Source organism: Sus scrofa, chromosome 1 (genome assembly GCF_054392235.1).
Source record: "Sus scrofa isolate SSC_HxYL_T2T_F1_AM1 chromosome 1, Sscrofa_HxYL_maternal_Yorkshire_Landrace_v2.0, whole genome shotgun sequence".
NCBI lineage: Eukaryota > Metazoa > Chordata > Mammalia > Artiodactyla > Suidae > Sus > Sus scrofa.
In genome coordinates, this window is record NC_139383.1 from 124,172,589 (window position 1) to 124,198,100 (window position 25,512).

General features: G+C 36.4%; 1 protein-coding gene and 1 long non-coding RNA gene across 19 annotated transcripts in view; one reads left to right on the top strand and one right to left on the bottom strand.

The window, feature by feature from the left end:
- Positions 1-25,512, bottom strand: part of TCF12 (transcription factor 12) — a 372,042-nt gene that overhangs the window by 162,217 nt on the left and 184,313 nt on the right. The window lies entirely within an intron of this gene.
- On the top strand, positions 10,133-18,086 carry LOC146406344 (uncharacterized). Of its 2 annotated transcripts, none has more exons than XR_014810888.1 (2): positions 10,133-13,198; positions 16,009-18,086. It is a non-coding gene; the product is annotated as an uncharacterized LOC146406344 (long non-coding RNA). The 2 variants fall into 2 exon arrangements; XR_014810889.1 differs by having other exon boundaries at positions 11,885-13,198; positions 16,063-18,086.

The window sequence follows — 25,512 nt, forward strand, 5'->3', positions numbered from 1 at the left end:
TTATGTAAAGTAAATCCATCTGGATGTTTGCTGCATCCCATACTATAAACCTGTGATCCCCAACCAGAATGAGTTATAGTAAAGCTGCAGGCAAAATTGTCTCCATATACCACAATCCATTATCCCTGTCAAGTTAATGTTCCATGTTGAGCCATATGGCACGGGTACACATTCAACAAAGGAAATTCCTTAAACTTGTTATAATCAGCACTTGCAGTCATCCAAAAAACTGACATAAACAGCTTTATTGTGTTTAGTGCATTTCAGTTAATATCCATGACAAAAACAGGAAACAGTACAGGAAAAGGAGGAGGAATGTGGGGGAGAAGAATTATTTAAAAAATTGTGCATTTTATAATTAGATTTTTTTTCTTAAGCAAGTGATTTTCAATTACAGTAAGCACCAACCCCTTGACAGTGATCCACTGGGCCATATTTAAGAAAAAACATAATTTAATGGAATCAATTTTCCACGGCATGAACAAACCTAAATCTTAAAGTCTTACGGTATCTGACTCATATAAAAGCATTTCTGGCAAAATAATGAATGATTTAAATTTTTATGTTTGTTTTCTTTCTGCAGTTGTCTCATAACTGCTAAAATCTAACAGCGCTTCATTAAAAAATAAGGCAATTTAAATAAAGTGTCTTTATATGCATTAAGTGTAGGTCACAGGCGAATCACGGGTTCCCAGAAGCCTTTGGTACCTGGCACAGCCCAGCACATCAAACCCCAGTCAAGGTACAAGTAGAGCAGAACTTCATTTCAGCCCCCACAGTGACAACAATAAAACGCTGAGAAAACACACTATCAAATACTGAACTCAGCATCAATTTCTGTTAATTACAGCCTTGTCAGCAACGTGATTATTCAAACAACTCATGCAAATGTTAATGAGGCCTTATTTGCATATTTATTTTTTCCTTTGTTGAAATGTCATTGATTATTACATTCTACTATGATGAATGTGGCTGATGATGTGCTCTGATATGTAATTAGTCATTAGGTGGAATGAATAGATCAATTATGAAAAAGGACTAAGATTAAGAAATATCAAACAAGACCGCCCAATATAACTATAGAATCTTTTTTTAAAAGAACCTAATAAATAATTTCTTGACATTTAAACTGCTACATCAGTAGTTTTCAATAAATAAACCACTACTTTTGTGAGGTTAAATGAAGGCTTAAAAATACATCAGTACTTTGATAATCCAATTATGATCATGGAAACCATCTTTTAAAAAATTGCAAACCATCTCAAGTGGCATGTCAGAACAACAAACAGCAAAAAAGAAGAGATTTTGCTTTAGACTTGCACAGATTAGAAATACATAAAATATACTTTAATCTAGTATGAGGAGGAGGTGGAAATAAGTCAAAGTAATATCACATCGTAGAGAGAAGGGGGAGAAACCTCACAGAGAATGACCACCTTCATAAAATCAAGGCAAGCAAAACCAAACTCCTTCAAATCCCAATTTGTTCTTAGAGAAAAAGGATTATTTAGCCTCCGAAACTGTTTGCTATAACTATTCAGCCAGCACTTGCTATTCACAGATGAGGGAAAAAAAAAAAACCAAAAAAAAAAACCACATTACTGCAGACCAGATGGGAACATTCCACATGACCAAACCAATCAATCACCTCGGTGGGGCGCAGGTGCAACACAGCCGTGTAGCAACACACCATTTCACAGTCTATCGGGCACAAACACATGGCCACCAATCAATGGCCCCCCGAGGACCTCGGAGGGGGCAGGCTCTCTGGAGTCTTACTGGTCCATGCCTGATGACTTCATAATCACACATCATTTCATTCACTAGAGGATACAAACTAGCATTCTAATAACCTTCTACTGAAAATGGTCATGTTGTGCATATTAATACAGTGCTGTTTGGAGTGAAGCAACTGACTTTACATGGCAGGCTAGGCAAGGCATGCAGGGCTGAAACAACCTGAAGCTAGAAACTTCTTCCTATTAGAAGATGGCTGTTCTGTTCAGGCTGAAATCAACGGCAACATGATTCATTCTCCCACATCAAAGTTGGCATGCAAGGCTCGTATCTTATACAAAGCAACTGTTAAACAATAGTATGCTTGAAGAGATAAAAGAAGGACAAAGGGGAATGAAAATAAAAAAGGAAGTTGATAATCATGTGCAAAGGATAAAAAGGCACTACATCTTTCTAAAATAGCCTAACTAGAACTGAAATGCAAATAAAAATTAGGTGACCATGAATAAAACTTAAATGTATATGGCTTTGTTTTCCTCACACTTTCCCAATGCTTGAGGGGTGACATTATATAGCATATAATTACAGAAGATAAATAGAACAATTTCCAGCAAACATTGCTATAATTCCACCAAGGCAGAGCTCCATGCTCTGTTAGGCAGCATTCACAGAGCTCCTGTTGGCTCCTTTTCAGAGAGGTTGTAGGCAGGGCTATCTTTGAAAACAGTATTTTGAATAACTGATTCACCATACACCATGTAGAAATGACCTAATTTAAAAAGAAAAACCAGGAAAAATGTTTCATCCTAAAAAAGCAAGGCAGTCAACTAAAATATTTGGTGGAACAACACTGGGCATATATGTTTTTAAAAAAGCAGATTTCTCTGATAATTCAGAGGGCAGCTTGGGATCTTATAGAGCCTTAGAAATCTAGGAACATCAATCATCAGAGCCAGAGTTTGTGTGAGAAACACTGGAAGACACATAGTAGAGTCTAGACTGATCTTTGACAACACTAAAAGTTGGCTTGGGTGATTAATTTTTGATGCTAATATTCTCATCATTTTGTCTTATAAAAATAACATACAGAAAACTAATTATATTCCAGATTTGGATTCTGGATACATAGGTATTGACTTATAAATATGTGTATCATGCTTTGCCCACATAAAGCTAATAGTGATTTTATCTTCTACAGTCTTTAAAAGAAAGAAAATATACTTGCTATGAAAATACCCCTACTAAAACAGAGGTTGGTCCCTCTGGGAAAGAAGTCTAGTGATTAGTCATAGGAATTACTACTCCACAGAGAGATAACTGGTAAGATAATCTCACTAGTGGTTGATTACATACAATTTACTTTAGAAAGTATGCCTAGCTTCTTTCTAAATGAAAATATCTTAGACAATAAGAAGATAAAAGATTCATGTTGGAAGACTAGTAGATTTTTACTGTTTTTTAATTACTCGAATTTTATTACACTTAAAATTGTACAATGACCATCACAACCAAATTTTATAGCATTACTAGTAGGTTTTTAGTTCAAATTCTTACTATCAAATTGAGTAGTCTTCATCAGATCTGATAATGTCAATGACTTCAATTTACTAATTTGAAGAGCAGCCCAATTAGAGAACCTTGAAGTTTCCTCTAATTTAGGGAATCCCTTTGTGACCTGAAATCTTTAAAGAATCTATCTGGTAGTTTTCAGAATACCAGGTAGAAATGAATAGAGATCAGGTGTGCCAGTTCCAAATGTCTGGCAGGGGAGCATGATAACATGTGCTTATTGTTAAAATGGATAAAGTCACTTTAAATGGATGATAATGAGGTCGCTCTCAAGAAAGAAAAAAAAAAAAAGATAACCATTCTTTTGGTTTATAGAAGTATGAGTAAAAATAATATTTGAGTTGAAGTTTGCTTGTTCCCAGAATAGCATTATGGTATCAAACAGTATCAAAAAAGAAAAACATAAAGATAAGAGTGGTGACTGCCCTCAGCTAATGAGCAAGAGGAACTGAACAGGATTCGACGCTGTTGCCGCCAAGCATATCTTGGGTAGCCAACAAAATATGTTTTCTCTCTTTCCTAATTCTGAAGATCAATCCTAAGTAAAAGCACCTATGTTTGAACTCTTCCCCCACAGACATAGGAAACACATTATTAAAAACATTCCTGATAATAATGCTTTCAAAAGCAAAGTAGCAAGCTGCACTTTCACTTTTTAACCTCCATGACTACAGAATGGTATTTAAAGACATTAAAGGGAAGGGTTCAGAGAGTAGCTCTAGAGTCAGACATTACTTGGTTTAAATGCCAGTTCTAGGGCTTACTAATTTTCCAACTTCTGGATGAGTTACCTAAACTCTAAACCTCAATTTTTTGACTTGATGAATAATGATAGAGGCAATACCTACACCTCAGGGGTTGTCATGAAGATTTTATGAGCTAATGCATGTTGTACTTGGCAACATGCTGAACACACAGCAAACATTTTTTGCTATCATTTAATATTAAAGATAGAAACACTAACTTGAAAATATCAAAATCAGAAGAAAGTTAATTTCTTTAGTGAGGTAGTCTCAATTCATAAGCAGTATAGATCTCAACTCTATTTGTTTAAAAAAGAACTAATACTTCACAAGAAAACTGTAGGCCCCCTTATGCTAACCTAAAATTAACTGCAGATATTGGTCAATATATTCCTCAACTGGCCCCCTAATAATACATCTTAGAGAACTTGAATTAGGAAAATCTACGCCAAAGAATAAAGGTTTCTGCTTCTGTGTAGAAAGTTCTCCCTTTTCTTTCTATAGAGTTGTGCAAATTATTTTTTAAAAAGTTAGTCAATTTGCACACAAGTGATAGATGTTGCTTCTCTAGAATCCACAAAAAAAACAAAAATGGTCAATAAAATGTCAGTTGTCCTGCTCAGTGTAAACTAATTTAAAAACAAGCAAGTTTGGGGACTTCCCTGGTGGCTCAGTGGGTTAAGGATCCAGCATTGTCACTGCTGTGGTGCAGGTCCGATCCCTAGCCCAGTAACTTCTGCATGCCATGGGGGTGGCCAAAAAAAAGAACTAGTTTTAGGGTACCACCAACATCTGGAAACCAGAGTTCCTCAACTATTTTAGTTGAAATATCATTTGGTGGTCACACATTCGCATTACGCAAAATTGAGTCTTTCATCATCTATTAGAGTCATTATATATACTAGAGAGGTAAAAGTCCTATATTTATTTAGGTACAACACATTTCTAATTGATCCAAAGGAAGAGTCAGTTAAATTAAATTCCACGAAAAAATTTTTTTAAAAATCGGCTATACTTGCCTTTTCTAAATAAAAAAAAATTTTTTTTCTTTTTAGGGCCACATCCGCAGCATACAGAAGTTTCCAGGCTAGGGGTCGAATCGGAGCTGCAACTACAGGCCTACATCACAGCCACAGCAATGTTAGATCCACAACCCACTGAGCAAGGTCAGGGACTGAATCCATATCCTCATGAGGTCTTAACCTGCTGAGCCACAGTGGGAACTCCAGCTACACTTGCTTTTATAGCAAAAATATGAAAGACAATATCACGTAACTAAGTTTGCTTACTCGTAGAAGCCATTTCATAGTCAAGAGCGGTTTTCATTAAAGGTATAAAGGAGGAACTGCTGCAAAAAATACAGTGTTGAATCTAGGATTTCATGCTAGATTTGAATCTAGCATTTGCCAACTAAATATCAAATGAACTCTGGTGAATTACTTGCTCTTGTGTGCTCGATCAACTGCACGCTCTCTCTTTCTCTCTCTCTCTTTCTCCCTAAGCCCCAGTTTCTTCATCTGTGAAACTGGAGATAAATTGGGAAAGAAGAAATAAACATTTAATAAATGTCTTTTAAGTGTCAGTCCTGTGACAGACATTAGATATATTCTTCCATTACATCATCCTGAAGGATATAGCAAGGTCAGAATTACTATTTCCATTTCAAAGATTAAAGCACTGAGTCTCAAAGAGATATTTCTCCAAAGAAGATATACAAGTAGTCAAAAAGCACATGAAATGATGCTTAATATTAGTCATTAGGGAAATGAAAATCAAAACCTCAAAGAGGTTTCCTCACCCACAAGGATGGCTAAAAGAAAAAAGAAAAACAAATGTTGGCAAGAAAGTGAAGAAATTGAAACCCTCATAAACTGCTAGTCAGATTGTAAAATGGTGCACAGCCACTTTAGAAAACAGTCTGGCAGTTCCTCAAATGGTTAAACATAGAGCTTTATTACTCAGCAATTCTACCCCTATGTATCATTTCTACCCCTAGGTATACACTTAAGAAAACTCAAAACATGTCTATATAAAAACCTGTACATCAATATTCAAAGCAACATTATTCATAATAGCCAAAAAGTGTAAACAGTTTAAATATCAACTGATGAATGGATAAATAAAATGTGGTATATATCTATCCAATGGAATATTATTCAGCATAAAGAGAAAAGTATCAATAGACGTTAGACAAAGATAAACTTTGAGAATGCATTAAGTGAAAAGAAGTCTCAAAAGACCACATAATAGATGATTCTATTTATATGCAATGTCCAGGATAGGCAAATCCATAGTGACAGAAAGTAGATTAGTGGTTGCCAGGGGGGAGGTTGAGAGGAGAATGAAAATTGACTTCTAATAGGTATGGGGTTTTTCATGGAGTGATGAAATATTCTAAATTATCTAGTGGTGATGGCTACAGAACTCTGCAAATACCCTAAAATCCACTAAACTGTATACTTTAAAAGGGTGAATTTTATAGTATGTGAATTATATCTCAAAAAAGCTATTATTTAAAATACTGAGTTTCAAAGATTTAAAAATAACAAGACCACTTCCATGGGTTATAAATATTAAATGAACTAATAAGCTAAAGCACTCTGCATGATGTCTGAGATACACTGAAGGTTCTTAGTGAAATGTGACCTTTTCCCTTTGTCAAATGCAGAAACAATAGAAGTTAAATATTTTGATTCTAACCTGATAACTTTAATAATGCTACCCAATTCTTATCATCTGATTAGCAAAGAAGGAGCAAAACCTCATGTTTACATTACAGTTAGGAAAATTAGAGCACACATATCTATCATTAGCATGAAAGAAAAAGGACTTATTAATGGGTCCACATCTGAAGCTGAACTAAATATAATGAAATACAATGAAGACAACCAAATTAGTTACATACAACTTCAAAAAATCCCTCCCAAGTCTATCAACAATCATATCGGGAAGAATGGAGCTATAGCCAAGAACAGCATCTCCTTTTTAAAAAAGAATACTGTTGCTCAAATGAATCTGGTAAACTCTAATTTAAACTGCTGTAATTTCAGGATTAGATATTCAGGAATGTTCAGGAAGTGTACTTATTTTTAAAATCTTGAACCAAACAAGCAAAAATGTGCGTCCCATGCTATCTGTTGGCTCTCCTGAGAACTGGTAATAGTGATCAAAACCAAACAAGGCAGACACTTATATGACAATTTATCATTCCAGGTGAGAGTGCAGAAGAGACAGGGAGACTCTCCCTGGGGGTACTATCACCTTCAGGAAGAGCTCTTCATTTTTATTCTTATGCCTTCCCCCGGGGGGGTGACCATTGAATTTTACTACTGATTACTATATTCCCACATTCATTCATTCAGCACTACACAAATAGTTCTCAAACTTGGTAAGAGTTCCAACTTTGTTTAAATCAGTGTGGGAAACACTAGGAAGAGTGCCCAAAACCTAAGGGGACAAAAAATTCTCTATACAAATGGTGATGGCATTTATATGCTAAGTTTAACTGTCCTCAATACAGCCTGCTTTTACTTACTTGATCCAAGGATGATTAGAGAGTGTTAACACTGAAAATATCCCTTAACCATCTTTATTTCCTCCAAGTTTGGTAGAACTTCTTATGCATTACAGGTGTTTTATAAATATTCACAGAATGCAGGAATGAAAAAGAAGAGAAGGAAGAGTAGAGAAAAGAAAGACATTAGGAAATAAGAAAGTAAATTTATTGTTTTTATGAAAAAGGACCCAATTCCTCATCCCACCCACCCCAACACACAAAAGACACTGCCACACTGGACTGATGTAATTACAGTCAATTACAAAGAACCCTGATGATCTATAGTTATCCTGTGCTGCCTTATCACAGAAAATTTCCATTAGACATTAACAAATATATAACATGGAGATCCCTACTGTGACCTTTTTGGACCCACTAGGGGAATGAGATGATCAGACAATAAAGCAAAAGTGGTAGATGCAGTCTTGCTTAGGGCACATTAATGAGAAGAATGCTGGGATCGGACCAAGCAGCCAAGGACCAACATTAGCAGAGAAACACATTTAACTTCAAGCACCTGAAGTGTTTGTAACATGTAGATTATGGGGAGGGAGCAGTTGTGTTTTTTGTTTCTTACGGCAAAATATATGAGCAATGATTCTCAAACAGGAGTGACATAGAGTGTATTGTATTGAAAGGGAAAGGGAATAGAGACTGATATTTGAAAAAATATTGCAGTATACCTTTTAGGTTTTACAAATGAACAGAATGAAAAGCTCAACCAAATTTTATTAATAAGATTATGAAATTGATAGCACAAGTAGGCATCTTTGAAAAAAAATAATGAACCAAAGATAAATAACAATAAATCATCAAGGTCTCAATTTAAAAAATCAGATTCTCTCTCTTTTTTGGGGGGGGGGGGCCGCGCCTGTGGATGTTCAAGTTCCTGGGCCAGGGATCGAACCCACACCATAGCAGTGACCCAGGCCTCTACAGTGACAACATCAGATCCTTACCTGTTGCTCCACAAAATCAAATCCTTTACAAGAAAAATATAAGTGATAAACCTAAAAAATCATACCACATTCATTACATTAACTGGAGTTTAGTTGCTTTTATACCATTTCTCCAATTCCAATATTCTGTATGAGAAGAAAACAAGCTAAGAATAGCTTCTCGTTACAGCCAAGCTACATAGACATTGATCTTTTATGTAAAGGGTTATAAAATATTTTAAAACTATATAAAAAATAAAGAGGAAAGAATTTTCATAGTATATCCTATACTTATCAAAAAACATCAAAAGTATTAAATTCATCAGTATAAAGGGAAAACCTCACGCTTTCTAGAAATTCTCTGAGTTCAAAAATAATAAAGTGAAATTAATCTAGCTTTACTTGACTATGTGTGGGATCACAGTTGCTCAGAAATTCACTGTTAGTCTGATATTTTGAAGTTTAAAGGCTAATGCCTAACAATTTCCTATTTACTTATTTCATAAGTACCACTGCTCATTCTACCTATAGGTTTGCCCAGGGTAAAAGTAACATTAATCACTTCACTTATGGCTTGTCATAACTGGGTGCATCATATTACCAATTATAGCAGTAATTATATGATTTTATTTAGGCTCACTGCCTGGATCTACAATGAATAAAACTTAAAGAATATTATATCGTCTTTAGCTTCTGTTTTATTTTAGGCTCTTCCATCAGAGAAAGAAGAGCAGGGCCAGCTATATACTTCAGCCTCACAGCACACTTAGTACTCTCAGGTTTCCATGCGCACAAAGGCCCAAATAATTTTCCATAGAGACCTGGCCTTGCAATGCAGCCAGATCTGGGAGAGGCAGCTGAACCTGGGCATGCAAGCTTGGTTATCTGTCCCCTGTGGGATCTGCATCATTACCCTATTTGATTTTCCCATCCGGTTGGTGCTTTCTTCCTGCTGAGGTAATGCTTAGCTATAAGGTAAAAAAAAGAAATATAACCAAGATGATGTGCCAGTCTAAGAAAAAAAATGAATGGTCTGATTCCCAAGACACTATCTCTGGTGAAAATATCAGTGTACTGACATGGTATTTTCAGTGGGAGGCCAGCACAAGGAACTTTCTGGGACATGGCCACTTGTATTTCCTTCATTTCTGAGGAGGAAATGAAGCTGTCACCTATGGCACTTGGGAAGTCTGGAGGAGTCAGTCAGATCTGCCTCACCAAGAGGACACCAATCATGCTGGGCAAAAGGAAGTCCGACTAGGAAATGACAACTACAACCAAAGACACCCAAATGCACTTGTTCACAAACTCCCAAGTTGGCCCCAAACCACCCTGAGCACTGCTTGCCATAGACACACTAATTAGTAGTTTCGTTACATCTTGTTGTTTAAATCAAGTCACTGAAAAAGAGAATGACAGGTCCTTGTGATAAAGTGGAAGTAGGAACATGGAAAATGAAGTATGTGAGAAGCTCCAATAAAACATAATTGAAAATCAGCAGCACTGCCATAAACAGAAACCCTTCCCACTGATTTGCTGAGCATGAGGACTGCTCCTCTTTTTTTAATGAAAAATTTTTTTCTTTCTTTGTGCAGTTAAGTTCTATTTTTTTAAACTGAAGTATAGTTGATGCACAGTATTATATAAGTTACAGGCATATAATACACCGATTCACAATTTTAAAGGTTATACTCCATGTATCGTTATAAAATATCAGCTATACTCCCCATGTTATACAATATATACTTGCAGCTTATTTTATGACTAATAGTTTGTACCTCTTAATTTCCTATGCCTACATCGGCCCTCCTCCCCTCTTCCTTCTGTCTGGTAACCATTAGTTTGCTATCTATTATGACTGTTTCTTTTTTGTTATATTCACTAGCTTGTTGTATTCTTTAGATTCCACATATAAGGGATATCATACAGTATTTGTCTTTCTCTGTCTGACTTACTTAACTTAGCACAATGCCTTCCGAGTCTATCCATGTTATTGTAAATGGCAAAATTTCATTCTTTTTTTGGCTGAGTAGTATTCCATTCATCTGTTGATGGATACTAGGCTGCTTCCTCATCTTGGCAATTGAAAATAATGCTGCTTGAACGTAAAGACAACCTACTGAATGGAAGAAAATATTTGCAAACAATATGACCTAAGGGGTTAATGTCTAAGATACACAAACAGCTCATATAACTCAACATCAAAAAAAAATAAACAACTTGATTAAAAAATGGCAGAAGACCTAAATATTTTTCCAAAAAGGACATGCAGATAGCCAACAGACACATGAAAAGATGCTCAACACTGCTAATCATCAGGGAAATGCAAATCAAAACCACAATGAGATATCACCTCACACCTGTCAGAATGGCTACCATCATTAAGAACAAAAATAATAAATGTTAGTGAGGATGTACCCTGCTGGTGGGAATGTAAATTGACACAGCCACTGGGGAAAACAGCATGGAGGTTTCTCAAAAAACTAAAAAGAGAACCACCCCATGACCTAGCAATTCCACTCCTGGGTATATATTGGAAAAACCAAAACCAATAATTCTCTTCCTTTAAAAGGGAAGCTCACAAGAGTTAGGAAAATAGTAGAAATGTTAGCGCAAAAGGAAACTGTCCACCTATTCAGAAAATATGAAAAAGATTTTGAAAGGATCGAAAAGGAATCTCACTTTAGGATTCAAATTTTTAAACTCTGTAACAGTATCCCAATAATAAACAAATTCAAGTAACTTAAAAAGAATTTTAGCAATCTTTAGCAGTGGTTTATCTCCAAAATAAAATTCATTTCTAAGAAATTATATTGTGTACTTTACTGCAAAAGCCTCAGACTTTCATTCACCTAAGCAGACCCTCATTAAATTCATTTACATTGCCAAATCCATATAAATCAAGAGAGCAAAGAAATAAATTTTAAATTTAATAAGAAATGCACAGAGAAACAAGTTTTAGTAATGAATCTATCTTTCTTTTTTGCTTTAATGCCAGTCATTATTTTTGTATTTAGTTTAAGTGTTTAATTTTGTCATATACTCAACCTTACTGCCACAAAAATTTAAGATTGCTTTCTATCAAATCATTTAAAAGATATTTTTAGTCAGTCTGTCCTGCTTAATTTATACAATATGACAAAACTATTGCTGTTCTTCACCCAGAAATTCTTTCAAAAAATCATTTGATGTAGACAGAATAAATCTCTTTAAAATCTATAGTTTTTTTTCTAAAGGTAATGAACACATGTTCAAACTTATAGACCTCATTTTTGCAAGGTTCAGTTTATGACCCTAAGAGGGCTACTGACTATACATTTTCCTGAAAATTTCACTCTGGATTTTATTTATTTATTTATTTAATTTTTTATCTTTTTAGGGCCACATCCATGGTATATGGAGGTACCCAGGCTAGGACTTGAATGGGAGCTGTAGTTGCTGGCCTACACCACAGCCAACAGCAATGTGGGATCCGAGCTACATCTGCGACCTACACCATAGCTCACAGCAACAACAGATCCTTAACCTACTGAGCGAGGCCAGGGAACAAACCTGCATCCTCGTGGATGCTAGTCGGGTTTGTTAAACACTGAGCCATGACAGCAACTCCCAGAATTAATTTTCTTTAAATGAGATGTTCCAAAGTTTCTACTTGAAACTGAGAAATTATATCAACAGTATATAGCATTGTATTTGTGTCTCTTTAGTTGAAATATGATTGGTTTACAATTTCTGTTAGTTTCGGGTGTCCAACAGTGGTTCAGTCATATACAAACATATATATATATATACTTTTTCTTTTTCAGATTCTTTTCCCTTATACATTACAAAATATTGAGTATGGTTCCCTGTGCTATAGAGTAGGTCCTTGTTGGTTATCTATTTTATACACAGTGGTGTGTATATGTTAATCCCAAACTCTTAATTCATCCCTCCCCCCTTTTTGGTAACCATAAGTTTGTTTTCTCTATGTAGGTCTACTTCTGTTTTGTAAATAAGTTCATTTGTATTTTTTTCCTTAAGATTTCATGTATAAGTGACATCATATCTGTTTTTGTTGGTTTACTTCACTTAGTATAATAATCTCTAGGTCCATTCATGTTGTAGTGAATGGCATTATTTCATTCTTTTTTATGGCTAAGTAATGCTCCATCACACACACACACACACACACACACACACACACACACACACTCCTACCCACTCATCATATTCTTTATCCATTCATCTGACAATGACATTTAGGTTGCTTCCATGTCTTGGGTAGTGTAAATAGTGCTGCAATGAACTTGGGGTGCATGTATCTTTTTGAATTACAGTTGTCTCCAGATATGTGCCCAAGAATGGGATTGCTGGATCATACGGTAACTCTATTTTTAGTTTTTAAAGGAATTCCCATACTACTTTTAACTTTTTGCTGCTGAGTATCATGTCGGCTATGGACTTGTCATATATGGCCTCCATAATGTTGAGGTATATTCCCTCTATGCCCACTTTATGGAGAATTTTTTTATCTTAAATGGGTGTTGAATTTCATCAAAAGCTTTTTCTGCATCTATTGAGATGATCATAGTTTTTATTCTCCAATTTGTTTTTTGTTTGTTTGTTTGTTTGTCTTTTTGCCTTTTCTAGGGCCGCTCCCACGGTGTATGGAGGTTCCCAGGCTAGGGGTCCAATCGGAGCTGTAGCCACCAGCCTATGCCAGAGCCACAGCAACTCGGGATCCAAGCTGCGTCTGCAACCTACACCACAGCTCATGGCAAGGCTGGATCCTTAACCCACTGAGCAAGGCCAGGGATTGAACCACAACCTCATGGTTCCTAGTCAGATTTGTTTCCGCTAAGCCACGATGGTAACTCCTGTATCATCCTTTTATTGTACTGTTAGATTTGGTTTGCTAGTATTTTGTTGAGGATTTTTGTGTTAAAATTGATAAACCTTTAGCCAGACTCATTAAAAACAAAGAGAGAGAGAGGACCTAAATCAATAAAACTAGAAATGAAAAAGAAGTTAAATCAATACTACAGAAATACAAAGGACCATGAGAGACTACTATACACAACTGTATGCCAATAAAATGGACAACCTAGAAGACATGAACAAATTCTTAGAAAAGTGAACTCTTCCAAGACAGAACCAGGAAGAAATAGAAAATATGAAAAGACCAATTACAAGTACTGAAATTTAACCCGTGATTTAAAAATTCCCAGCAAACAAAGTCCAGGACCGAATGGCTTCACAGGGGAATTCTACCAAACATTTAAAGAAGTGTTAACAGCCACCCTTCTGAAACCATTCCAAAAAACTGCAGAGGGAGGACCACTTTTTATCTCATTCTATGAGGCCACCATCACCCTGATACCAAAACCAGACAAAAGAAAATTACAAAAAAGAAAATTATAGGCTAATACCAACGATGAACACAGACACATTGTGTTTTAACTACAGACTATGGACTCAGACAGCCGAGTTCTACTTTCCAATTGAGAACTCCATACCCGTTGAGGCAGGTTTGCTAAATGATTTCTCAAGTTTGCTCCTTTACCCATAAAACAATGCTGCTGTAAGAAATGAATGAAATGATATAATATGAATACTTCTTATACCCCATGGCTTTTGGTGAACAAATTGCAGTGGTTAAATAACCATTATTATGAGAAGCACATATTATCATGAGAAGTACAGTTTGTTTTCCCCCCTTGGTTTTTGGTTTTGACACAAATATAATCAAAGCTCTTTGACGGTGCTTTAGAAAAGTCCTATGTTTCCCTTTCAGACTTCTTAAAGTCTGCTGAGGGGGAGTTGAAGCTATAATGGTGCCATAGGAAAGATAAAATTGAGGGAAAAATCCAGCAAGGATTTTTAAAGGAAGTGACATTTAAGCAGGACTATGAAGTACAAATAGGTATTTTTGCAGGAGACAGGGAGATGACAAGCAGAAAAAATGAACAACATCTTAGACTGAATAACATATAAAAGACAATAAATGTTAGGTAAATAAAGAATATATGAATAAAAATACATTTTATCCTGATCTCACACATAGACAAACTGTGTTCATTATAATGAAAATATATTGATGACAACTTTATATTAGTTATCTACAATGCCAAAGAACTCCACCGAATCCCTCTGAAATCATTTCAGGAACAATGGAGTTGTATCCATGAACATTCTTTTTTCTTTTTAAAAAGGAATACTATTGTTCTGATGAATTTGGTAAGCCCATTGGGAATTCTCTGATTTCAGGATGAAGTGAATTTATATTTAGTACAGTTACCAAAAGTGTTCTCTAAGTAGTGACAAAGTTTGGCTCTAGCTGTCAGTGAGGTCAAGCTTTGTTTTTGTCCTAGACTAGCAGAGAGACCTCAGTTTCTCTGTCAGACATGTAAACTCACTGGTGGATTGATCATCAGTGAGTTAGAGCCTCTGGATCTCATTTCAGCTCCAACCCATGCTTTAAAGAATGACACCTTTTTCAGTTTCAAAACTGTTATCTATAAAGTCCTGATCCAAATTACCTTTCAGTATCAGCTCATCTGCAGAGCAGGGGCATCAGGCATTTTCTGAGTCCACTTAACAACCAAGCTCTTCCAGTCTCTCTTTAAAGAAGTTATCTGTTTTTCCAGAAACTGTCTAATTTCCCACTCAGGTGTCTCTAATAAGAGCCATCATTTAGCAAGAACATTCTGAAGAGTCATTCTCACAGGTCCAATGAGTGGGCATTAAGTTATGATGGGGCCTACAAATTTAAATGTGACAGCACTGTATTCTTCAGGAAGTTGGTAATCTAGTGGGAAAGACAGATGTACATGCAAATACTCATAACACAAGCCAAAACACATAGAGCTACACATCCTGAGAATTCACCAAAGGTGGGACTCATACTTTATCTATAGTGTAAAAATAACTCAACGAGTGTTGTGCAACTACCATATCTATCAGGTGTTGAACAGAGCGCAAAGGGGTGGGGGGATGAATAAGGATATCGTCCCCTTGAGAAACGTTCATCTAAAGCAAGTGCACACAAACAGCAAATTTCAGTATAATATGCACAGTATGCTGTGGACAGAGAGAAAAGGAGTACTGAATTCAAGAGGGGAGTTTAGATACGACTTCCTAGAAAAGCTAAAACTTTTTAAATTCCATGAAGTCAGGGTCACAACTGCTCTCCATACCAACGTATATCCAAGTAACTAGAATGGTATCTGGCAAATACTATGAATAAAAATGCAGTAGGGGAGTTCCCGTCGTGGCGCAGTGGTTAACGAATCCGACTAGGAACCATGAGGTTGCGGGTTCGGTCCCTGCCCTTGCTCAGTGGGTTAAGGATCCGGCATTGCTGTGAGCTGTGGTGTAGGTTGCAGACGCAGCTCGGATCCCGCATTGCTGTGCCTCTGGCGTAGGCTGGTGGCTACAGCTCCGATTCGACCCCTAGCCTGGGAACCTCCATATGCTGCAGGAGCGGCCCAAGAAATGGCAAAAAGACAAAACAAAACAAAAAAAAAAAATGCAGTAGGTTTTGAAATGAAGTGGAGGAATTAATCGGTCAAAAGAGATGTAGAGGGCATTTTAGTTTAGAGAAAATAATGTGAGAAAAACGATGTAAATGTGCAACAGTCTAAACTAAGCAGGTAACTACAACCAGGTAAATAATGATAGGACCTAGGACTCAAGGCAAGAAGTAACTGGAAATAAGAATGAGATTTGTGATGCCTGGCATTTCATTGAGGTTCTGAAACAGAAACAAGGTTGGTGGTCAAAAAATGTTTAATGTGGTAATGTAAACAAATGACTTCATTCTTTAAGAGATGCAAGCACTATGGAGAAGGGAAAGAGATTAATTTCTACTTACGATTGCCAAGAGATTACATGGTATTTATCAAATGTATGTTAAGTCAATGCCATTGTGATCACATTGTCCATTTCTTTATTAGTTACAATATTCCCAAATCAAAAGTATATAGTGTGCATATGGAGTGAGGGCTGTTGGATAAAGTGGGAGAAAGAAAAGATAACCTAGCTCTTGATTTTTGAGTCCAAATAATACAAATAAGTAACACAAATTATATTGGCTGGTTTACAATTATTTGACTACAGTCTCAAAAATAACATATATTAGAGAGTCCAGAATTGAATGTAGAAGATACTAAAAAAACAAAAAAAACAAAAACAAAAACAAAAACAAAAAACTGAAGGTATGCATGAAATAAATAGCCCTTCATTAACTGCAAATTCATGATTAATCCATCAGGGTGCATGATAGAACAATGAGTTATTCTGAGAAAGTGGTGGGTAGGTAATACAGTCATATCTACTTAAAAAAGAAAAAAAAAATTGCTAGCTTTGAAAACCTGATGATTCTTTTAAGCATACCTTAAAGAAATGAAAAAACATTGTCAAGTATTACGTATATACACATATGCAAGTTTAAATTTTGGCTAAAGAAGCATTTACAATGAATCAACAGATCACTAACAACTTTAAAGACACATAGGCTAATTTTTCACTAGTTAATAAGCAAGAGAAGACAAATTAGAAAGGAAATAGAAAACATATTAGACACAAAAACCTGAAAATACATTGGCTGCTTGGCTGCTGCTTGGTAAGGCTGTTGAGGCAGGATAGCTTGTGATTTGATCCAGACAGGTGGGTCTGAGGAAGTGACACACAATATAACCACTAACTGAAAAATCTGTAACGAAAAACTTCTCCACAGACACAAAGTTTAAAAGGTTTCTGACAACTTCTCTGTAAATTAAGGTAAATAACACTATCAGATGCTGATCAAACTGGCCAGATATGAAAGCATAATTAAAAAAGTAAAAGAAAAAATATGAGAGAAAGATATTTCAAATGAATAGTACAGACCCCAGATCCAAAGCATCCATTAAAGGAAAGAGAGGCCCTTCATCCATGTAGTTTCTAATTTGGCCATATCCAGACTAGAGATTTTTTTTAAACATGGGTTAACAGAAAGAAGAGTTAATTTGCTTAGACAAAATTCTTTCCTAATGAATCACTGCTCTTCGCTTTGCTTTTATTTAACACTTACAAAGTTGATATTGATGTTTACTATGTGTCACTGCCAAGGGACCAAGCTGTGTCTGCACTAAGTGAGAACACAAGGGAGATGAGATCGCGTCATAATCAACACTGAAGCTTACCTTACTCAAATCACCAAATACCTTCAGGACTAGCAGCCTCACTCTAAATAGTGACCATTCTAAATGACCCAATGAAATTGATCATTGCACTGAATACAAGCTAAGCCTTCCTCATTGGAAGAACTGATTAAACAAAGATATCAGACAAAATGATTCAATAAAAATTATCAGAGTTCCTGTCATGGCTCAGAGGTTTAACGAACCTGACTGGCATCCGTGAGGACGCAGGTTTGATCACTGGCCTCACTCAGTGGGTTAAGGATCCGGCCTTGCTGTGAGCTGTGGTGCAGGTAGCAGATGCAGGTCGGATCCGACGTTGCTGAGGGCCTTTCGTAGGGTGGCAGCTACAGCTCCAATTGGACCCCTAGCCTGGGAACCTCCATATGCCATGGGTGCGGCCCTTAAAAGACAGAAAGACAAAAAAAAAAAAAAATTATCAACAGCAAAATATTTAATATGCCTCCAAGCTTCAGGGGGCAAATTATGTAGTTAAATATGATCTTTTCACAAAATAAGTTTTTGTTAAATATCTGCAAGCTTTCCTAAGTCTTTTGATTCATAAAACTGTTTTTGAAATTATAAATTGTTTTCTTAAATTTTTTCAATGAATTTTATTATATTTGTGGTTGTACGACCATCATCAAAACCTAATTTTAGAACATTTCCATCCCAGACTTATACAACTATTTAACAATAGCTGTCATATTAAGAGCTAGCTGTAGGATTGAAATGGAAATAAAATGATCTTTATACAAAATTTTAACAAATTTTAATTTATCAATAAAAGAGAATGTTTATTAAATAATATCAATGTGCTAGATAATATATTAATATTAAGCTCTTTGGGAGTTTCCATTATGGCTCAGTGGTAATGAACACAACTAGTATCCATGAGGATGCTGGTTCAATCCCTGACCTCCTTCAGTGGGTTAAGGATCCAGCATTGCTGTGAGCTGTGGTGTAGGCTGCAGACACGGCTCAGATTCTAAATTGCTGTGGTTGTGGTGTAGGCCAGCAGCTGCAGCTCCAATTCCACCCCTAGCCTGGGAACTTCCACATACCACAGGTGCGGCCCTAAAAAGAAAAAAAACAAACGAACAAAAAACCTCTTTGCGTTATGTCCTTTAATTCTCAAACCAATTCTATAATTAGGCATAATCACTATCCTCCATTTATATATAAATATCCTAAAGAAACCAGACCCAGAATTTGAACCCAGGTAGGCTGACATCAGTCTTGCAAAGGGAAGTAGTTCTTACCTATAGTAATGAAGAAGTTTTGTTCATTCAAAGCGGATCTTAAAGTTAATGTGTGAGGTCATTTTCTATCAAAGTTGATAACACCTAATTAGAGACATATTTACATAAAGAAAAATTTAGTATGCTTTTTTTCCTATCTCTTTTACTTCACTGGAATTTAAGGATGTGGCAGTTGAATTTCAACATAAAGCATATCTTTCTACTTTAGTTCTGTTTTTCCTCAGAAATAAAACTTGTCATTAAAAGAATAAAGTCACACAATTAGCAGTTTGACAACGAGGTCAAACAATGATAACACATTCTTTGGAATGTGGAAACTTTGAAAACTGGAAATTTAGCTCTCAAATCAACTCACACCCAGTACAGGGAGTCAATAAAAGTTGTTAATACATCACTTCCTCATTCTGTCCCTAGGCTTTTTCTCAATTACTCTGTCACTAAACAAAATACCTGCTTCCCAGCCAGTAAATTATGTAGGAAAAGATAAAGTGATGCAGCAGTCCAAATGAAATAAGAATGGTAATTACTATATAAACTAAACTATAACCGTCAGAGGGCAAGATCTTATTGTTCTCATCTGTCACCTAAGTAAAGATTAGAAGAAAATCTCTACTTAGAAAATACCATGCAACATTACCTACCAAAGGTAAGAAATAATACATAATTTATAAACCACCGAGTCCGGTAATCTTACTTATAAACCAGCCATAAGAGGAACTTAGAATTTATGTGACCATGAGAATATGTTCCTATGTGGAACCCAGGATTAGTGTAGTGTGATGGTTTAAGGGTATAAGCTTTGGAGTCAAGGAGACCAACTTCTTCCTATTACTACTAACAGTTTCCTCATCTGTAAAAGGAACATAAAAGTAACAAACACATGTTTTTCTTCCTGAGGATTAAATGAGACAATGTTATGGAAACAATTAGAACAGAATCCAACATAGTAAGGTTCTATGTAAATGGCAGTTGGGGAACTGAACAGGAAATTTAAAAAATGGCATTTTCTTCCTTCTTTTCTGAGTACAGGCAGGAAGAGTGTATTGCTGTTTTCTTCTTACATCTCATTATATAATCTCCTATCACCAAGCATACTCCTGCTCTCCTGTGTCCAGGGTACTCAACTCTTTGTTTGTTTGTTTGTTTGTTTTTAGGTAAGAGAAAGTCACTCAAGTAATGTCACCTTAATTATTTACTGAATACCAATATTACAGACATACATCTACTAAAAGATATGGATCAAAGATAAATAATAAAGACACCTGTACCATAGGAATTCATAGTTCTGCAGAAAGAGATATACACAGCCTTTTATTATAAAAGGTGATAAAAAGTTATGCCACTCATCAACTTGGACAAAGCATTAAAGAACTACAAAAGAGGCGACTGCTTCTATGTAAAGTCAGAGGCATCAAATGCGAGCTGAAATTGATGGATAAGAAAGTCAATGTCATTAAGCAAAGAGGGAAAAAAAAAACTGTTAAAGTGAGTGTTAGTTCTAGAAATTAAGAATCACTCAGATAGAGGTGGAGTGAAGAGGACTTGATAGAGACATGAAGATGAGAAAAACCAAAGCTTGAGCCAGAAAATGAAAGTCCTCATGTGTCATGCTAAGGAACCTACACTCTACCCTACTCTACAGACAGAGCACAAAGGACAATGATATGGAGAGATCTATGCTAGCTTCTTATCATAACAAAGCGAAATTCAAAATTAAAAATTTTTGAAGTATTCAGACTAAAAACTGTCTAGGTAATGAATGAGTCTGAATTTTATTTTTCCTTCCCCAATTAAATCCAATGCACTGTGTTCTTACAACTTGATCTAGAATTTAATGCCTAGGCAACATTCTATTTTATATGCATCATAAGCTTATCAAATACAAAGAACCACATAGCAGTTCTTTTGAGAATAACGTTATCTTTTACATCTTGGTATTTCCTACACTCACAAATACAGTGTTTAACACACGGAAGGCACTAAATAAAATATGAAGATAAGGGTAGTATATTAAAACTCTTATGGGAAAATGTAGTAGAATTTGTGCTATACCAAATCAATTTCATAAAAATAAACTGCCTGCCCACTGGTTTTCCACAGAAAATCAAGGCCACCTAGTCTTACTGAAAGAATGGAACTTCAACTGCTCACTCCAAAAAGAAAGCAATCTAAGCTGCCCTACTGCAGCTCTTCTCTGTCTGAATAGTCTTGAGATCAAAATGCAAGTTAGCCATGCACAATCACTCACAGCACATTGCTGAGGGCATTCCAAGCAAATTACTTCCTACCTCCAAGTAATCTGCCTTGTTAGTCATCCACCTTCAGGTACAGTTAACCCAGGGTCTATTCCTGAAAAAGCTACCTGAGGCTTGGCTCTTTTGCACTACCATGTCAGATCACGTGGAAATTGAAGCGAAATCAGGCCACAGGACTAGTCTGCCTGGAAAATATTCCCAGACCTGGGGCTTCCTATTCAAATCTAGGGAGCCAGAAGCCTTAGCTGTGAGATGGCTCATGTTTCTGACCTGAAAAATTCCCAGTGCAACTCTTCTCATTTCCACCTTCCTGAGATATGAAGAGGGGCAGAGGATTTCCCTTCTTTCTAAACCACATTATAGAAAATATAAACTACACACTCCAGAAATATTCCCATGATCATTCTGGAGAATTTTAGTTTTCTTTATGGTATCTAAAAGGAGTAGAAGGGTTAGCCCCTTGTTCATATGCCACTTTTGGGTAACTCCTCTCATTTGGCCCTCACCTCACTTACAAAGTGTGTATTCTTTTCAAATACATGAACTAAACCTACCAATTCCTCTATGCCACACAGGTAAACTATGAAATCTTATCAAGACCTGCTAATGAAGCCTCTCTGAGTCATCTTCACTCAGTAAGAGAATACCAAGGCCCTCAGTTTGAATTACCTCTCTCCTAAGGTTTTAGGGGAGATAAGCAAGTGCCACTACCCCTAGTGAATCTAATTTTTTTTTTTTTTTATGCCTGCAACAAATCCCTAAAAAAAGCTGTAGGTACTGTGATTTCAGAGTTTGGCCTGGAACTTCTCAAGTTGCCACTATTCCATGCCTCTGTTCAGAGAGGTAATAAGACATTCCACCAAGAAGCCAACCAGAAATAAATCAATTCAGGACTTAGCAGCTCTGCCCCAGATGAGCTCCCACCCCTCCTTTTTTTTTTTTTTTTTTTTTGGTCTTTTTAGGGCCACACCTGTGGCATATGGAGGTTCCCAGGCTAGGTCGAGTTGGAGCTGTAGCCACCGGCCTGCACCATAGCCACAGCAACGCAGGATCCAAGCTGCGTCTGCAACCTACACCACAGCTCACAGCAACACCAGATCCTTAACCCACCGAGAAAGGCCAGGGATCAAACCTGCCTCCTCATGGATACTAGTCAGATTCGTTTCCACTGAGCCACGAGGACAACTCCACCTTTTTTTTTTTTTTTTTTATTTTAAGCTAGGACTGGATCAGAATGAGACAGAAAAGGAAAAACATTCAAATATGCCTTCATCTTAAGGCCCTATACATGGGAGTAACAACAAGCACACAGCATCTGGGACAGTTTATAATGTGTTTTTCACTCACTGAAACACTGCATTTCTGTTCACAATTTTAGCCTAATAACCTACACACTGCAATTTCAATCTTCTATTATGATATCAACTCTTTTTTCTTTTTCACCTAACAACTCAATAAATGTTGGGAATATTCTGAAGGTGAGGCTTCCAAGTACTTCAATTTTAACATCTCAGTTCTTCATTTGTATGAGATGAACCAAGTCCATATTTAGCTTTCAAGAGCCAATGCATCCATGCTATCTAGGCCCAGCCAAAATAGCCTATAAAGACAAGCTGAGCCTTTTCAATTAAAAGGTTTGTGGGGGAGTTCCCGTCGTGGCGCAGTGGTTAACGAATCCGACTAGGAACCATGAGGTTGCGGGTTCGGTCCCTGCCCCTTGCTCAGTGGGTTAACGATCCGGCGTTGCCGTGAGCTGTGGTGTAGGTTGCAGACGCGGCTCGGATCCCGCGTTGCTGTGGCTCTGGCGTAGGCCGCTGGCTACAGCTCCGATTCAACCCCTAGCCTGGGAACCTCCATGTGCCGCGGGAGCGGCCCAAGAAATAGCAACAACAACAACAACAAAAGACAAAAAGACAAAAGACAAAAAAAAAATAATAATAATAATAATAAAAGGTTTGTGGAACTGGAAAGAAGGCAGCAGACCGCATTAGTACTCCTCCATTTTTTCTTTCTGTATTCAAAAGTCTCGCCTTCCCCAATTAAAAACAAATTTGTAAGAGCCTAGTTATAGAGGAAATTAAGTAACAGACACCATAGAAAGATGACTGCAGCTTCTCAAGTGCATAAGCATTTCTTCAGAATTTCTTTAGGAACCTCATGGTTCCTAGTCAAATTCACTTCTACTGCACCACAATGGGAACTCCATGGATCTTGAATTAAAATACTAATTCATTATTTACTGCTTGATAGCCCATTATAATTTCTTGAGGAGGGATTCCTAATGGCTGACTTAAGTGAAACTGCAATTTACAATAACATGTAAATGATTTAATTAAGAGTATTTAAATGGCATTAAATAAATTTCATAACTTTAAACTAACATCATCTATGAAGAAAGTTAGAAAGCCAAGTTAAGCTACCTTCGACAATTTCTATTCATTGTAATATATAGTGGTATTTAACATACATCTTGAAAAAAAGTAAAACCTTATACATGACAACAGGTTAAGGTAAATAATCTGAACAAATTTAATTAGTAAATAATTCAAATCTAGGCTCTAGGTTCAAATTAACTAAACAGAAGTTAAAATACTTGATGTTATGAGATATAAATATTCTAATATTCTTATAGAAAAGCCACTACGAAGAATTACAGAACTATTAATTAAATAGTGTAGAACTTAATAGACTGTCCTGTTCAAAAATACTAATAACCATTACTACTGTGCATATTTCCAACTAACTGCCTTGTAGGAAATATTATTTTTAAAAGATCAGCTGTCCTGTTCCCTTCCTAAGGCAAGATCTTACCATCTTTGCAATAACTGACATCTTAGCCCTTCTAGTTTTTCCCAGCTGACCCCACACACTGAAGCACAGCTACAAATGCCCAGAGAAAGAAGACCCACTGGGAAAAATTGTACTCTGTTCAGCTTTGCATGCATCAGTGGTCTTCACAGTAGACAAATATACCCCACAGCCAGATTAACTGGCACAATGAAGCAAAGAGGGAAATTTGAGCTTTACCCACTTCATCTTAAACTCTCTTTAAGGGGTGGTTTGTTTTTACTTCAGTTTTGACATATACAAAAAAATCTGCCCCCAAGGACTCATCCACATTTCTAATCCTAATCATTCAAAAAATATTTCTAAAAACCTTAATTTATAACGCACCATACTTATACTGCCATTTAAAAAGATCCACAATTATAGCCTTTGTTTTTCACAAATGACACAAAATTCCTGACAACACAGATGCAGGTTTTTGAAAATTTATAATTGGCTCTTTGTATACATAAATAAGACTTCTTCAAAAGCTTAGAAAACAATTTGGCAAATTAGGTAGAAACCTTAAAACTCCAAAGGGAAGTTATGAATTAGCCTACTGATGTTTTTCTCTATTCCAAAAACCCTCTCCAGTTCTTCCCCACAATTACAAGAGTCTATAAAAGCCCAAACTCCCTCTAAGGAGTTGTTTTCCTAAAATACCTAACCCTAGGAATCACCTGAAGAGTCTCACCTAGATTCTCAAACTCTTCCTATGGAGCCAGCTTCCTGTGACTTAGTGAAAAACTGAACATTGCAGAAGAGTTTCCCAAGTATGATTAGCATTTTAGAGGAGAAGAGGGAATTTTGCACATCTGAGTTATTATATGGTAGTTAACTTAATCCTCAAATCTCATTTCTCACTCAAGTAAAAGTGACGAGGGGCCCAGTCAAAACTTGTTGCACCATTCTGCTTAGCCTCTTGGGAAAGAAGGGTGTCAAGGATCAGGTCTAGGTGAAGTGCATCACTAAAGAATTAACTTTAGGATCTTCCAGTATTTTCCCTTGGGATGCTTATTACTTCCTTTCTTTTACTCTGGGCCCTCTTGCCACTGTTTTTTCCATGTAAATACTCAATTCTAAAACATAGATTATCTTGCTTTTTAAATGTTCCCAAATTGTTGGGGTCCTCAAGAACATATGTAAAGCTTCTGGCCTTTGATATTTCCCACTCTCTATTGCCCAAAAGTACAACAGTCCTGTGCCCACAAAGTGAAGGACAAATGTTGACAGAGTCTTCTTACTTGCTAATATCACCTATTAGAGTTATATAGTTTCTTAAAATTAAAAGTTCAAGAGGGAGTCCCACCTTAGAAACACATGGGTTTTCAATGATTAAATGGGCCACCAGGGTGAATATCTTGGTCTAAGTTTCATTATAAATGTTTCTAGAAAAATAATCTCTGCACATCCCTACCCTTCTCTTCCCTCCTATATTCCCTAACCTACTCTAATTTTTATT